This window comes from Phyllobates terribilis, unplaced genomic scaffold, assembly GCF_046119375.1.
Source record: "Phyllobates terribilis strain yellow unplaced genomic scaffold, ASM4611937v1 Scaffold_3__8_contigs__length_932513732, whole genome shotgun sequence".
Taxonomy (NCBI): domain Eukaryota; kingdom Metazoa; phylum Chordata; class Amphibia; order Anura; family Dendrobatidae; genus Phyllobates; species Phyllobates terribilis.
The window spans coordinates 113,258,122-113,273,968 of record NW_027362763.1 but is presented as its reverse complement, the minus strand read 5'-3'; positions in this window follow the sequence as shown (position 1 = coordinate 113,273,968).

Genomic DNA, 15,847 nt, shown 5'->3' with positions numbered 1-15,847 from the left:
GCCAGAGCTGGGCGCAGCCCCTAGTCCGGCCCTGTTCCCTCAGTAAAGATACTTCTTTTAGCCCCTAACACGGTACAAAGATATACATTGTCTTTTAGCCCCGGAATATGACTTTCTTATTGATACAAAACACTGTAATTTTTATTGTGTGGAACAGATATAAATAATTTATGTAACAACATAATAATACTCTAACTGCTCAGAAGAGTAAAGCGTCCATAGCTCTATCATCCATGTCTGCATATGGTACCGATGCTCAGCCTATATTGTTGCCTCCTTAAGGGATGCTAGGCAACTTCCTTATAAGGTAAGCTGCCCCTTTAAGAGTAGAACACAAGATTCCATTATGACATCACAATTAACCATCACTACTTCTACAAGTCATTACACTCTAGTTGTCACTTTGACTTTCCGGTGTCATTGTTGTCGGTGTGATAAGCCATATAGCTAGTCATATACAGACTGCGCTTGGATTTACTGGAAATGTCTGGAATTCCTCCAGACAGACTTCAGGTGTTAGCACTACTCAAGGGGATTCTTGCCACCTATGACCCTGACTTTGTGCTACCACTGCCCGATGGCGTCCTCAGCTTCACTTACCGGCTGGTAATGGAGCTTGTGAGAGATTGCCTGACCAAATACAAACGAGGTCATATAAGCTCAGAATATCTTGAGCATTTACAGAAGAACATATGGACATTAGTACAACAGGTAAATAGCAGACAATCTGCACAAATCATATAGTAATAATGGAAAATAATAATGGAATATAAGTTTAACCTGTACCAAATACCCAGATAAGAATAGCCAGGGAGCAGTAATAGGGCATACAGGTTACATGACAAGGGAGAGGGTGATATCTACAGGGTTATTGGGAGGGTTGTGGAGGTAGGGGGGAATTGGATTGGTTAACCAATTATGGACCACAGAGTTTTCAGTTGTTATGCCTTCATTTTTTCCTCACTTTCTTTCAAGAGCCATAAATTTGTTATTTTTCCATTGACATAGACATGTGAGGGCTTGATTCTTTTGCAGGACAAGTTGTAGCTTTCAGTGGCTCCATTCTATTTACCATACATTGTACTGAAACAAGGGAAAAAAATTCCAAGTGAGATGCAATGGTTCTTTGTGTCGCTATATTCAGGGACCCATAACATTTTAGTTTTCTGTCGATTGGGATGAGTGAAGATTTGAGTTTTGCAGTGAACTTTGTGTACATAGAGTGTCATAGAATCATAGATTCTATGGGTGTTTTGATTGTTTATTATTAATGTTTTTAAGTGAAATGAGAAGACAAAAAAAACCCACAAATCCAATTTTTTTTCCTCTTTTCGGTGTTTATTGATCGTATTAATTAATTCCCTATCTTAAAAGATCAGACTTTAACAACCGCATCAATATCAAATATGATCATTAATTTTTTCCTTTCTTTATTTTAAATGGTGAAAAGAGGAGTGATTTGAACTTTTATATTTTTAACATTTTTTTAAATCTTTTCTTCTTTATTTTTAAATTTTTTTTTTCGTTCCCTTAGGGGACTTAATCCTGCAAATCGCTCATACTATATATTGCAATACTACAGTATTGCGCTATATAGTGAAAATCTTGATCTCCTCTGGAGCTCAGCCTATAGCTAAGCTTCACAAGGAGGACCGTGGTTTCAGCAACGGAGGTCTTCAGCAGACCCCTGGTTGTCCTAGAAATGCATTAGACACCTGTGATCGCCTTGTGGAGGGCCGATGAAAGCAAGAGTGCTCAGGCATTGGTGCATGCACAATTGAAATGATACTGTCACAGACTGACAGCTTTATTTAAATGGTTAACAGAAGAATTCTGCGTTGTCCACGGTTTTTAGGGACAGATGCTGGCTATTTCATATACGCATGTTTGGGGAGCTCAGCTCCTGAGCCCCCTCCACATGTGAGGATCCTTCCAGGATGTTAATAACCCGTACATTTGCGGGAAGGAGTTGAGGAGCTGGGTTACAGGGGGACAATAAAGGGAAGAAGGTAGGAGTTTCACGTTCCAGCATCCAACCAGCCCTTATAAAGAGATGGGAGGAAAGTTTGAAGGCTGGCACTTGATAAGTAGAGGTTTTGGGACAGTCACAGCGGTGGGGGATAGGTTTGGGTCAGAGTCTTGATAAATGTGATGTCCTTTGGACAGAGGTTACTGTTGGGGGAATAGTGACTTTGGTTACATCTCAATATAACTAGTGGACTTCGGTCCTGTGAGGATAGTGGTATTAATGTGGGATATTAATGCCTTAACCCTTGTGTCGGTGTGGTGTCGGTGTGGTGCGGCTAGGGTCTAACTCTTAATTAGGTGTTGTTTTTCTTCTGGTTTAAAGCCTATTAGATATCTACTGTATATAATTGTGGGGCTATCATTGTTGCAGTCACCCCGCGTTTTGAGTTGGAGTCTGCTGTGGCCATTTTACACAGGTCACAAGCAGCCATGTGTCTTATATACATACATTGGGTATGGAGGGAGGACGTGGGGATTTAAAGGTTTACAAGCGACCGGATCCCTCGTCAGTTGTCATGTAGTACTTGTAGTGTAGATAGCATAAGTAACATGGTGATATAAATGGCCTCCTCCGTTTTGCTTTTTCTCTCATGATTTTCCTTTCTTCTTTGTTTTCATCTCTATAGGCTGAAGAAAAATCCCAAAGTGGATAATTGGTCTTTATTAAACAACTGGCCCAAAATGTCCTGCTTGTACTGGAGTATCCGGCCTACTCAGTGGAGCGCCTGGTAAGGATCTATCATCTTCTACATCTCATGTCCTTGTTGTCTGATCTTCTCCAGATCACCAGCCATATAGCAGAAGCTCAGGTTCATGATGGTGGAGGCCTCCCTGTCCTCTCCAGGCAGACACAGGTTTCCATCTCATGTCATTGTTCTCTGATCTTCTCCAGATCACCAGCCATATAGCAGAAGCTCAGATTTATGATGGTGGAGGCCTCCATGTCCGCTCCAGGCAGACACAGGTCTACATCTCATGTCCTTGTCTCATCTTCTCCAGATTACCAATCATATAGCAGAAGGTCAGTTTCATGATGGTGGAGGCCTCCCTGTCCTCTCCAGGCAGACACAGGTCTACATCTCATGTCCTTGTTGTCTGATCTTCTCCAGATTACCAGCCATTTAGCAGAAGGTCAGATTTATGATGGTGGAGGCCTCCATGTCCACTCCAGGCAGACACAGGGTATTTTATGGCCACCTGTCCCTGTGGCTTCATCATCTGTGAGGACAGTCTGTACTCAGTGGTGCGGAGTTTGTATTTCTGCCTGTGTCTTTGTATAAGGGGGATATCTCCTATAATATAATAGTGTCTGTGCAGGGTCCGGCTTGTATCACGTCCCCTACATCTGCTGCAGTGTAATCATCATGGACATAATATAGAAGAGAGACGTTCCTGCATCTTCATCTTTTATTCCCCTGCAGTTTCTATGTCTTAATGTCATTTCTTATTCCTTTTTAGGCCGCGATCGGATCATTGAACCTGGGGAGAATTCCTTGTAAGAGCGACTATAAACCGATCAAACTGATCAGCAGTGGAGCCTTTGGGTGAGCTTTACTTTGGTATTATATATATTTCCCAGGGCTCCTTATGACGATGTCTCTGCGTCCTTCCCATGTTATGTTCCCATGGACAAATTATGAGTTCACATCACGGTTCACATCTCTCTGTCACTATTCAGGTCAGTTAGGATGTGACGTGGATGAGGACCCCCCATTGGTGATCATTTGTGGAGTGTTATTTTATGTATTTATAGACATGGTTTTCTAGTGATGGCCCCACATTAATCATTAATACAGGAGATCATTTGATGAGATCTATAGATAGATTGTTAATAAGAATTTATAGTAAATCATGTTTTTTTCTCCTCTCCAGGGCCGTCCACTTAGTTCGCCATAAAGACACAAACCAAGTCTGCGCTATGAAGAAAATGGACAAGGAGAACCTGAAAAAGCCAAAGAGGCTTGAATGGGCCTTTCTGGAGAGGGACATCTCAGCATTCGCAGATTGTCCCTTTGTGGTCTCCACGTTCTGCTCCTTTCCTACTAAACTTCATCTATGTATGGTCATGGAGTATGTACCAGGTAGGACACATCCATTGTATCTATATCCAGCCCACGTCTGCTTAATCCTAGCACCTATATATGACCACAATGTGCCCACATGGACGGTTACATGTCCTCTTTGCAATTATTATAAGTCATCTGTTACCAAGATGCCTGAAAAACCATTGATCTCTATGAAAGTCCCCCAGTATGTCCTCGCTGAGCACGGCAGCAATTTCCACTATGGGTAAAAGGAAGATTGGTCTTTTTGAAGAGTTTTTATAGATAAGAACGTTCACAGAGAAAAAAATTAGAGGCTCGTAGATGAGGCTCTGTCTCTATGTATAGGGTCTATCTGCAGTATACAGTATACGCACTACATTATACAGTATATATAAACCATCCTGTCCCAATGTCTCCGCCTTTTTCACATTCCCACTCATCATGTGTAATTTACATTGTAACAAACCCTCAGTTCTCATATTTGCTTTCTCCTGTAGGAGGTGACTGTGGTACCCTTCTAAAGCACAGGGGTCCTTTACCAGTCCTCTTGGCCCGTATGTACATTGCGGAAACGGTCCTTGCTGTGGAATACCTGCACAGCTATGGTGTGGTGCACAGAGATCTGAAGCCTGAGAAGTAAGTGACCCCTCTAGCATATTAGAGGGGAAGAAAGTTAGAGTTTCTTATACAGTCTGTGGGTTATTACTTGGTGCTGACACCATCTTTTCTTTCACAGCCTCCTGATAACATCAACAGGACATATTAAGGTCACTGATTTTGGGGTTTCAAAACTCGGCCTCATGAGACCAAACTCAGACTTCTACAAGACTCCAACTAAGGACATCACCAAAGAGTTCCTTGATAAAGAGGTAGGCTTTACTTACAGGGTCTTGTACTTTACAGATCTCATCTTTCTCCTTCTCTGATTTATAATTTCTCTAGAAAAACATTTCCACTGATGTTATGTGTCGCAATTATATTTATTGATCATCATCTCCTTTTTCTGTTGGTTTCCAGACTGCTGGCACCCCTACTTACATGGCCCCAGAAGTTATCCTAAAGATAGGCTATGGAAGGCCTGTTGACTGGTGGTCAATAGGGATCATCCTATATAAATTTCTATTTGGATATCCACCATTTACAGGGGCTTGCAGAAGGAATATTTTACACAGTATCATCCAGGGTAAGTAAAATAATCTGAATGCTTGTGATGTCACTGTCATTTGACTTGAATAGTTCTGTAGTTTTTTCTCGCTTTGTTAAGGAATTTTATTTTAATGAAAATAAATGAAGAGGTTTTATTTCTTATAATATTTGCTTTTTATATAACAGATGATATACCTTGGAGATGTAATTACTTTCCTCCAACTAATGCTCGAGGCATCATCACTCAACTGCTCAGAAAAATTCCAGCACTGAGACTTGGAACAGGTAATATTAATAGTATTATCAATGAATTATTACAGCGTGACCAGACAAATGATGGGTTCCATGAGGATCAGCACTGAGGTTCTGTACTCTACCTACTTGTCTATTACCCATTCTTCATGCTATAATGTTCAATATATTTCCTTTATGTCGGCTCTGTTACATCTTCAGTTCAGATTAACATAAATTCTACAGATATGGAGCAGTTTCTCTGACAATGACTGTATCACTTTCTTTCTTGTCTTCCTTTTCCAGGAGGCGCAAATGAGATCAAAATTCATCCATTTATGCGTGACTTAGACTTTGACAACCTTTTAAGTCAGAAGCCCCTGTTCGTTCCTGACCTAAAGTCAGATGAGGACACCCGCTACTTTATCAGTAAGTAAAATGAGACGTCATCTGCAGAAAACTGACGAGTGTCTTGTCTTTCATTTTATGTCAAAATCAGTTCCCATCATTATTAGTGATAACATGGTGACTGTCTGGGTATTATACTAATAATCTCTAATAACACTTGTATTTTTTAGCTCGAAGTAGCAGCTTCAAACATATAAATTCAGATGAGGGGGACACAAGTGAGGACAATGACTGGCCAGAAATCAAAAACTTTGCATCAACTTATCAAAGGTCTTCTAAAGTAAGTATGTGGCTAATAAAATGTATGAAACCTATAATTACAAAAAAAAATTAAATATATCTATTTTATATTTCTTTATCTGTTTTAGCTATATATCACCAATACTGGGATGATGACCAATATAGAGCCTATGTCACCTCCACAGTGTTCCCAAGAGAACAGTGATGGAGGCAATGAAGAGCCTATGTCACCTCCACAGTGTTCCCAAGAGAACAGTGATGAAGGCAATGAAGTAACTATGTCACCTCCAGGGTGTTCCCCAGAGATCAATGAAAAACGCTCAGAAATGTGAGTAGATTATTATTATTATGAGATTTAGTCCTGATATATGTCGGATCCAAATACAAGATACGAGTAACACAAATCTAAATCTAGCATCCACCACCCCATGACTACACAATCTCTGTGGGTCTTACTTGTGATAACTTCAATAACAGCTGATTGTTGCGACCAACCATTCATTTCCAACTCACTACAGGCCAATATTACTAATTAGACTCCATTCTTGCTGGTAAAATGTGGTCTTGAGCAGGATATCTCCTCTATGTTGTACTAATTGACCTTACAGACAGGGGTTCTTCCGTTATTCTATTGTTTTTTCCTTGTAATTTACGTGTCTTTTTTCTACCAACAGGCAGAAAGAATCTTCCCCTTCCAAAACTGTTGGAGACAATCAGTGTTTTACTGCTAAAAACAGTGAGTCATCCTCGCCCTCATTGTCAGGTATGTACAGGTTTATAGGCCATCCAATTATAGCCTATGATCCAAAATTTAAATATTAAGGCTCTAAAATTACTTCCTTTATTCTTTCTACTCCCCTGAGTATTCTATTTTTTGTTTTGTTAAAATCCCCCATACGGTTCCAGAGTTATGGGCCTTTGTAATTAGTGGTAATTTTTATTCTTTACAAAGGGGCGGTGTTCACAGGATCCTCTGGGGCGTGCCCTTAGGTTACCACGCCCACATGATAAAGACCATAATAATCAACACTAAATAAAAAGTCCCATATCTCTACAACCGTACTGTGGATTTTAGGAAAACAAATATCAGAATACTCAGGGAAGAAGCCGACATAAAATAAGAGCGAATCTTGGACACTTTTGACCTGGTGATGGGTCTTCTTTAAAGTTACAATGAAGTTTTATCCAACTGATTATATAACACCGTGGCTTGCTGAAAGTAATGTCATATTAATATGGGGACATGGTTCTTTGGGGAGACACCACCGGAACCCAGAAAAGCTACAGGTTCATATTAATCAGTTGCATAACTCTATAAAGATACAAAGCTCATCTTTTAGGAGTTTATAATCAACATTTTTTTCTGGCTTTTTGATTAGAATCTCCAGTTCAGAAGAGAAGAAAATATTTTCGAACACTGAGAAAACAACTAAAAACAGAGAAAGTTGAAGAGGGGGAAACTAGGCGAGGTAAGTGTGACGATAATCTCCATGTTGTATGACGTCAGTGAGAAGAAGTCATGTGGAGCAGATGTTATCCGTCAGTGGTGGGATTGTCACATGTATGATGGCTGACAATGATTCTGCTCCTCTGTATGATGAGATTCCTCTAACGTCATGCTACAGTGACACCACAGTAGTGTCCTCTAATATGGAGTCCCATTACTTACATCAGTTTTACATCTTTTCTCCTAGGTTCTCTCTTCCGCCGGATGATAACATCCTGCCGGCGTGGATTATCCAGGGCTGCTCGTGCTGTCAGAGAAAGCTGCATTTTTGGCTGCTGCCACCAACGCACCATTGACATCTCGAGGACAGAAAACACCCAAATCTAGCGCTCTGAAGAAACTACAGTACATCCACCATTAATGCTGTACCTGTATGGAAGGAGTTGTACCACCTACCTGTGGCCTCCTGACCAGCAAGAGACACGTGCAAAAGTTGAAGGCTCCTCCAAAAACTTGTCTTCATCCTTCCATGCAATTTTAATTCAAAGAAATAAAAAATTAAAATTGTTTAATGTCTTTTCGCATTTAATTGATTATTAGTGACTTTTATGGTATATTAATACTATACCTCATATATAGTATGTCTGAAGGGTTAGATCCAAAACTGGAGAATAGCGGTTCTATGTCTCCCATTAATCCTCTAAACTCTGGCCAAAAATGGAGGATATGACCAGAGATTCTGTTATTCCTAAGGGTACGTACACACAGCACCTTATAGACGCCAGCATAAACCACTGATTTTTTATTTTATAAGAAGACACTTAAGGAAAACATCAGTGTTTTTGTTAACTACATATAAAATAGTCAGCGGCTTCCAAACAGAAGCCACCAGCAGAATGAACCGATCACTTTCTTTAACCACTTCATAATTTTCAAAGCTGGAAGCGGAGAAAAGAAGCTGAAAAGGACTGAAAAATACACAATGCACAGCAAGTTGTTTTTATATTGCAGTGCATATGTTCAATCATTTACATTTTTATCTAGTGCTTTTCATGAGGGATCCAGGTGGAATCCAACTGATGAAGACATTGTTTGCACATTACGAAGAGTGGCAATTAGTGTTGAGTGAGCACTAAAATGCTCGGGTGCTCGAAGCTCGGGCCGAGCTCACCGTGATACTCGGGTGCTCGGCCCGAGAAACGAGCCCAATGTTAGTCTATGGGAGACCCGAGCATTTTTGCGGCGGCACCCCCGACAGTCTGTAGAAAGCCTAAAAAGTGCCCAAAACAATAGTGACAGTGCTCAAATGACATGGGGACAGCATGGGGATCGCCCCAGGAAGCATTTCAGACCCCCAGGTCACTGCTGTCAACAGCGCCGGACTGGGGTGTCTGGGGCCCACCAGGGACATTGACTCCAGGGGCCCACCCACCCTTCAGCTATTTGCAAATACCTGTTAGCCGTTATACCCATTATATTGGCCGCTTCTGCCCATCACTGTGCGCTCACCAGAAATGCGATGTACAATTACTGTAGTTTGCATTAAAGGGTTTTTATTGGTGAAAACAAGTCATCAGCGATGCACAGGTTGGGAAGGTGATCACTTATTTATTGGTGGAATCAGCACTGTCAGAAGATTGTGGCACTTTGAGTATTTGGTGAGATTTTTACCTCTGTATTTATAAGACAAAACCAGGAGTGGAGCAATCCGAGGTAATGTTTTATGAATTTCTCACCCACTCCTGGTTTTGTCTTATAAATACAGAGGTGAAAATCTCACCAAATGCCAACTTGCTTTCTCTGGTGAACCTCTGCAACTGCATCTCTGCTGCTGTGTAATAGTCACAGGGCAGGGAGGGGTTAAACATCCAAGTATTTAATATCTATTGGAAATAAAGAGGTTTCCCCTTATTGATATCAGATAAAACAAATGACCAACCACAATCCACTCTACCAAGACCAATATTACCAGATAGAAGGCAGAAATACCACCACACCGTGACCAGATCACATATTACCACCACATAGTGCCCAAATAATGCCACATACAAGGCACAAATACCGCCACACCATGACCAAAGCACATAATACCACCACATAGTGATCAAATGCTACCAGATACAAGGTATAAATACTGACACACCATGAGACCACATATTACCAGCACATAGTGACTGAATAATACCACATACAAAGGACAAATATCGTCATGTCATGACCAAAGCACATAATGCCACAACATAGTGACAAATAATGCTAAAATAATAAAAATGTAAAAAAGCTCTGTATATTGGGTCAGTGTACAGGTTATACAGTGATCACCAGTGATATTATACACAGGAGCTCTGTATATAGTGTACAGGTTATCAGTCATCACCAGTGACATTATACACAGAAGCTCTGTATATAGTGTCAGTGTACAGGTAATGCAATGATCACCATTAATATTATACACAGGAGCTCTGTATATAGTGTCAGTGTGTGTGTATAGGTAATACACATACTCACCAGTGATGTCTCTAGGTGAAGTTCTTTATCTGCAGACCGATATATCCCATCTTCTATGCAGGACTTATCTCTGCAGAAAATAACATAGTTAGCTATAACTGATCACTTCCAGAGCACAATCCACACTTTTCCCAAGATTTCTACACTGCATGAAATGACAAAAAAGCAACATAGTGCCGCACTACACAGTAACAGTGCTCCAGTGTCATTCTGTGCCTGCTCATCTGTCAGGAGACATATATCTCTGATGGCAAAGATGTAGCAGAGCTGAAGAAAGAAGACCCATGGATTACGTCGGAGCGAGGATTTTTTTTTATTAAAGATAGAGTCCCTTAGGCTACGTTCCTGCTTTTACGCGGCGCTTTAGACCGCTCGCGTAAAAGAAGTGCCAAAGAAAGCTGGAAACGCCTTCCAGCAAAAGCTATGGCTTTTGCTGAAAAGCGTTCAGATGCCGCGTTTTGCCACGTATTTTTGCGTGGGCGCTTTCACTGCAAAAGCGGCCGCGCAAAAAGAATTGACATGCCAATTCTTGGCGGTTTTTTTGGCGCGCTTTCCCCATAGGCTACATGTTAACATGCCTCGGGAAAAGCGCGCTGAGAAAAGCGCAACGTCGGCATGCAGTAGAGATTTTTTGCGCCGCGTATGAACGGAGCCTAAATGGGTTTTGTGTTTTATTTTTAATTAAAAAAAAAATTTCTGTGTTTTTTTTCTATTTACTAGAAATTCATGGTGGCCATGTCTAATTTGGCGTGACAACATGAATTTCGGGCTTAGTACCGGCTGATAATACAAAGCTGGCCTGGTACTAACACTATTATTACCCAGGGTGCCACTCACCACCAGGGCCGCTGGAAGAGCCAGGTAAAGCGCCTGGAAATTTTCAGGGGTGGCTGCGGGCTGCGATTTTCAGTGTGGGGGGCCAAGAACACTTGGGCCTTACCATGCTGAGAATCCCAGCCCCCAGCTGCCTTGTTTATCTGGCTGGCGATCAACATATGGCAGGAGCACACACCTTTTCCTAAAAAAAAAATATTTTAAATAAGTTTAAAACAAATATTCGGCTTCTCTGTCTTTTGATCGGCAGCCAAGGTAAAGCCAGGCAGCTGGGGGTGGCAGTACGTAGCTGTCCGCTTTATCTGCGGTGAGAATCAAAAATTCAGCAGAGCGCTACACCGTTTTTAAAAATTTCTTTTCACACTTCTATATGTCACAGACCCAACAGCCAATCACAGATGCTGTCAAAGAGGATGGGCGTCTGTGATTGGCTGTTTGAGTAATCTACAATCAGCCCATACATTCTAGTATGGTACTATGTATGGGCTGCTTTCAGGTTACTCAAGCAGCCAATCACAGACGCCCGTTCTCAGTGTCAGCGTCTGTGATTAGCTGTTGGGACTGTCACACATATAGAAGTGTGAAAATAAATAAATAATAAAACAAAAATGACATAGCGCTCCGCAGAATTTTTGATTCTCAGCGCAGATAAAGCAGACAGCTACGGGCTGCCACCTCCAGCTGCCTGGCGATCAAAAGTCAGGAAAGCCCAATGTTTTTTAAATTATTTAAAAAAATAATTAAAAAAAAAATACGTGGGTTCCCGCCATATTTTGATCGCCAGCCTGGTAAAAACCAGGCAGCTGGGGGCTGGGATTCTCAGCATGGTAAGGCCCAAGCATTCTGGGCCCTCCACGCTGAAGACGGCAGCCCGCAGCCACCCCTGGAATTGGCGCATTCATCATAGCACCATTTTCAGGCGCTTTATCCGGCTCTTCCAGCGGCCCTGGTGGGGGTGGCACGCTGGGTAATAATGGGGTTAGTACCAGCTTTGTATTATCAGCTGGCAGTAAGCCTGAAATTCATGGCGTCACGCCAAACTAGACATGGCCACCATGAATTTCTAGTAAACAGAAAAAAACACATGTAGGGACTCCATCTTTAATAAAAAAAACAAAATCCTCGCTCTGACGTAATCCACGGATCTTCTGTCTCCAGCTCTGCTACATCTTTGCCATCAGACAAATACCCCTGCTGACAGAGATGAGCAGGCACAGAATGACACTAGAACACAGTTGTCAGAGAAGTGCTCAGCTGGCCTCCAGCCGCCGACCATGTTTTCCTGTGCGTTGCAAATAATGCATACTTTCAAACACATGCCTATTTTTGCAATGCAAGTCTACAGTACATTGCGTCTGCGCTGATTTACAACGGATCCGTTGTAACGCACAGTATAAACGCAATGTTAACCCAGCCTAACAGCAGCGAGAAGGGGAGACGGAGCCCTGGAGACCGCCAAGTCAGTCTACTGGTGGTACTATCATGCCCATTGCCCAGTATGTCCTCCCAGCCTTTGTGGTATTATTATGCCCATTGCCCAGTATGTACTGCCAGCCTCTGTGGTACTATCATTCAAGCTCACATGGCATGTCCTGCCAGCCAGCCACTGGTGGTAGTAGTACTAGCATGATAGTACCACAAAGGGCCGGCTCCAGGTTTTTCTGGGCCCTGGGAGAAAGAGTCTCAGTGGGCCCCTTTAACACATACCACGATTCATGATGCACAGATACCGCAGAGAAATATAAGTATAGTACAATGCAAAGATTTCACTTCTTATATTACATGAGTGATATCTATTGTAAATTCTATAATAGTTCAGAAACCGGCGAATCGCTCCACACAGTATACTGGCCTCCAAAAAGTGCGCCATACAGAATACTGGTCTCCATATAACGCTCCATACAGAATACTGGTCCCCATATAACGCTCCATACAGGATATTGGTCCCCATATAATGCTCCATACAGAATACTGGCCCCCATAAAATGCTCCGTACAGAATACTGGCCCCCATAAAACGCTCCATACAGGATACTGGTCCCCATATAACGCTCCACACCGTATACTGGCCCCCAAAAAATGCTCCATACAGAATACTGGCCCCCATATAATGCTCCATACAGAATACTGACCCCATATAACGCTCCAAACAGAATACTGGCCCCCAGAAAATGCTCTGTACAGGATACTGGCCCCATATAAAGCTCCATGCAGGCTGTTCCTCCCACATAATGCCCTATGCAGGCTTTTCCCCCCCTTATAATGCCCCATGCAGGATGTCACCCCCCTCCATATAATGCCCCATGCAGGATGTCACCTCCCTCATATAATGCCCCATGCAGGATGTCACCTCCCCCATATAACGCCCCATGCAGGATGTCACCCCCCATATAATGCCCCATGCAGGATGTCACCCCCCATATAATGCCCCATGCAGGATATCACCCCCCCTCTCTTTAAAATGCCCCATGCAGGATGTCACACACCCCCTTTTATAATGCCCAATGCAGGATGTCACCCTTCTCTTTAAAATGCCCCATGCAGGATGTCACCGCCCCCATATAATGCCCCATGCAGGATGTCATCTCCCCAATATAATGCCCCATGCAGGATGTCATCTCCCCAATATAATGCCCCATGCAGGATGTCACCCCCCATATAATGCCCCATGCAGGATGTCACCCCCCCTCTTTATAATGCCCCATGCAGGATATCACCCCCCTCTCTTTAAAATGCCCAATGCAGGATGTCACCCCCCTCTTTAAAATGCCCCATGCAGGATGTCACCCCCCATATAATGCCCCATGCAGGATGTCACCCCCCCATATAATGCCCCATGCTGGATGTCACCCCCCCATATAATGCCCCATGCAGGATATCACCCCCCCATATAATGCCCCATGCCTCCATACATTAAAAAAAAAAATAATCAAATACTCACCTCACTCCTCCTTACCTGCTGCCGCTGCTCAGGTCCGTACTCCCGCGTCGCCGGCGTCTTCCCGCTCTGCGCTGCCTGTGATGGCTCAGGGGAGGGCGCGGTGGAAAGACGTCACCGCACCCTCTGACCTGATATGTCACAGGGAGCGCAGAGCAAAAATACAGCGGATCTGCGGAGGCAGGAGGAGAGGTAAGTATCCGGCTGCTGGGCCCTGAGCAAGCGGGGGAGAAGGGCGGGCGCTGGCACCGCTCTCCTCCACCCATAGCCCGATTCATGCTTAGTATGTCCTGCCAGCCTCCTTGGTACTTTCATGCCCACCCAGCATGTCCTGCCAGCCACTGGTGGTAGCACATGCTGCTAGGCATAGTAACAGTAACGAGAGGTTGGCAGCAGGACAGGCTGGGCATGATGATAATCATGCCCATTGCCCAGTAGCATTTACTGCCAGCCTCGGCCAGGGGTCCTCTCAGTCACCCCTCCCCCCTATCCCTTCCTCCCCTCCCGGCCCCTGCTTTTCATACTCACGCGTCGAGATGAGCTGCAGGCCTGCAGCCGCTGCCTAGGGCGACGGCGGATCCGTCCTCCACAGCGCGCACAGGAAGCAGTCCCAGAGATGACGTCATCGCCCTGAGACTGACCTCCTGCGCACGCGCCGGCAGAGGGGCACTGCGGCAGCAGGCAGAGCAGGGAGACCGGTCTCCTTGCTGTGCTGCTGCAGAGAGCCCATCACTAATCATATCGGCAGTGCTGCCTATCTGATTAGCGAACCGGGGGGTCCTCTGTTCTCTGTACAGGGCCCAGTGGGTGTGGGGGCGGGGCTTAGGTGCATGGCCATCGGAACCCGGAGCTCACCGGGGGTTTTCCCGATCATACGGTGGGCCAGTACGCCCCTGCCCATAAGGGCACACACTGTGCAATTATCTGAGATTCTAGCGTGACCTCCGCAGGGAGGATGAGAGTGATACGTGGTGCAGAATACGTTGGTCTATAAGCAGGCATGCAATACATGGGGTGCAGAGAAAAAGGTTGCACTTGGGTCACGACCTGACTAATGAGGCACGGTACCGTGTGAGGCTTATTCTCTTAGCTCCCCCGCCAACAATTTATATACAAATAAGATATTATACAGTGCTACATTATACAAGGTATAAAGGATGGTGCCCACATAAGAGTGCCATTCTTTAGCAACAAAATAACAGTGCCACTCAGAGCCAAAATAAATACGGCTATATAGTGTTCTCAAGATAGCACAATAGATTGCTCAAATAAATACTGTCATACAGTGCTCACATATTATCACTATGAAATGCCCAAATAAACACCACTTTACAGTTCTCACATGTTATGACCATACAGTGCCCAAATAAATACTGTCATACAGTGCTCACATATTAACACTATGAAATGCCCAAATAAACACCACTTTACAGTTCTCACATGTTATGACCATACAGTGCCCAAATAAATACTGTCATACAGTGCTCACATATTAACACTATGAAATGCCCAAATAAATACCACTTTACAGTTCTCACATGTTATGACCATACAGTGCTCAAATAAATACTGTCATACAGTGCTCACATATTAACACTATGAAATGCCCAAATAAACACCACTTTACAGTTCTCACATGTTATGACCATACAGTGCCCAAATAAATACTGTCATACAGTGCTCACATATTAACACTATGAAATGCCCAAATAAATACCACTTTACAGTTCTCACATGTTATGACCATACAGTGCCCAAATAAATACTACAATACAGTGCTCACATATTATCAAAATACAAGGCACAAATAAATAGTACCGGACATTGTTCACATATTATCACTATACAGTTCCCAATACATAATCTAACAGTGCTATACAATGGCTAACTAAAAATACAATATTTAGACTGAGTCATGGTCATAACCTTGTCAATCATTCCTGGCACCAATATAGAAGCGGGAGGCTGATGGGACCCATGTGTAAATGCCCTGGGAAATGTCTGTGCTTCATATGAGGGCATC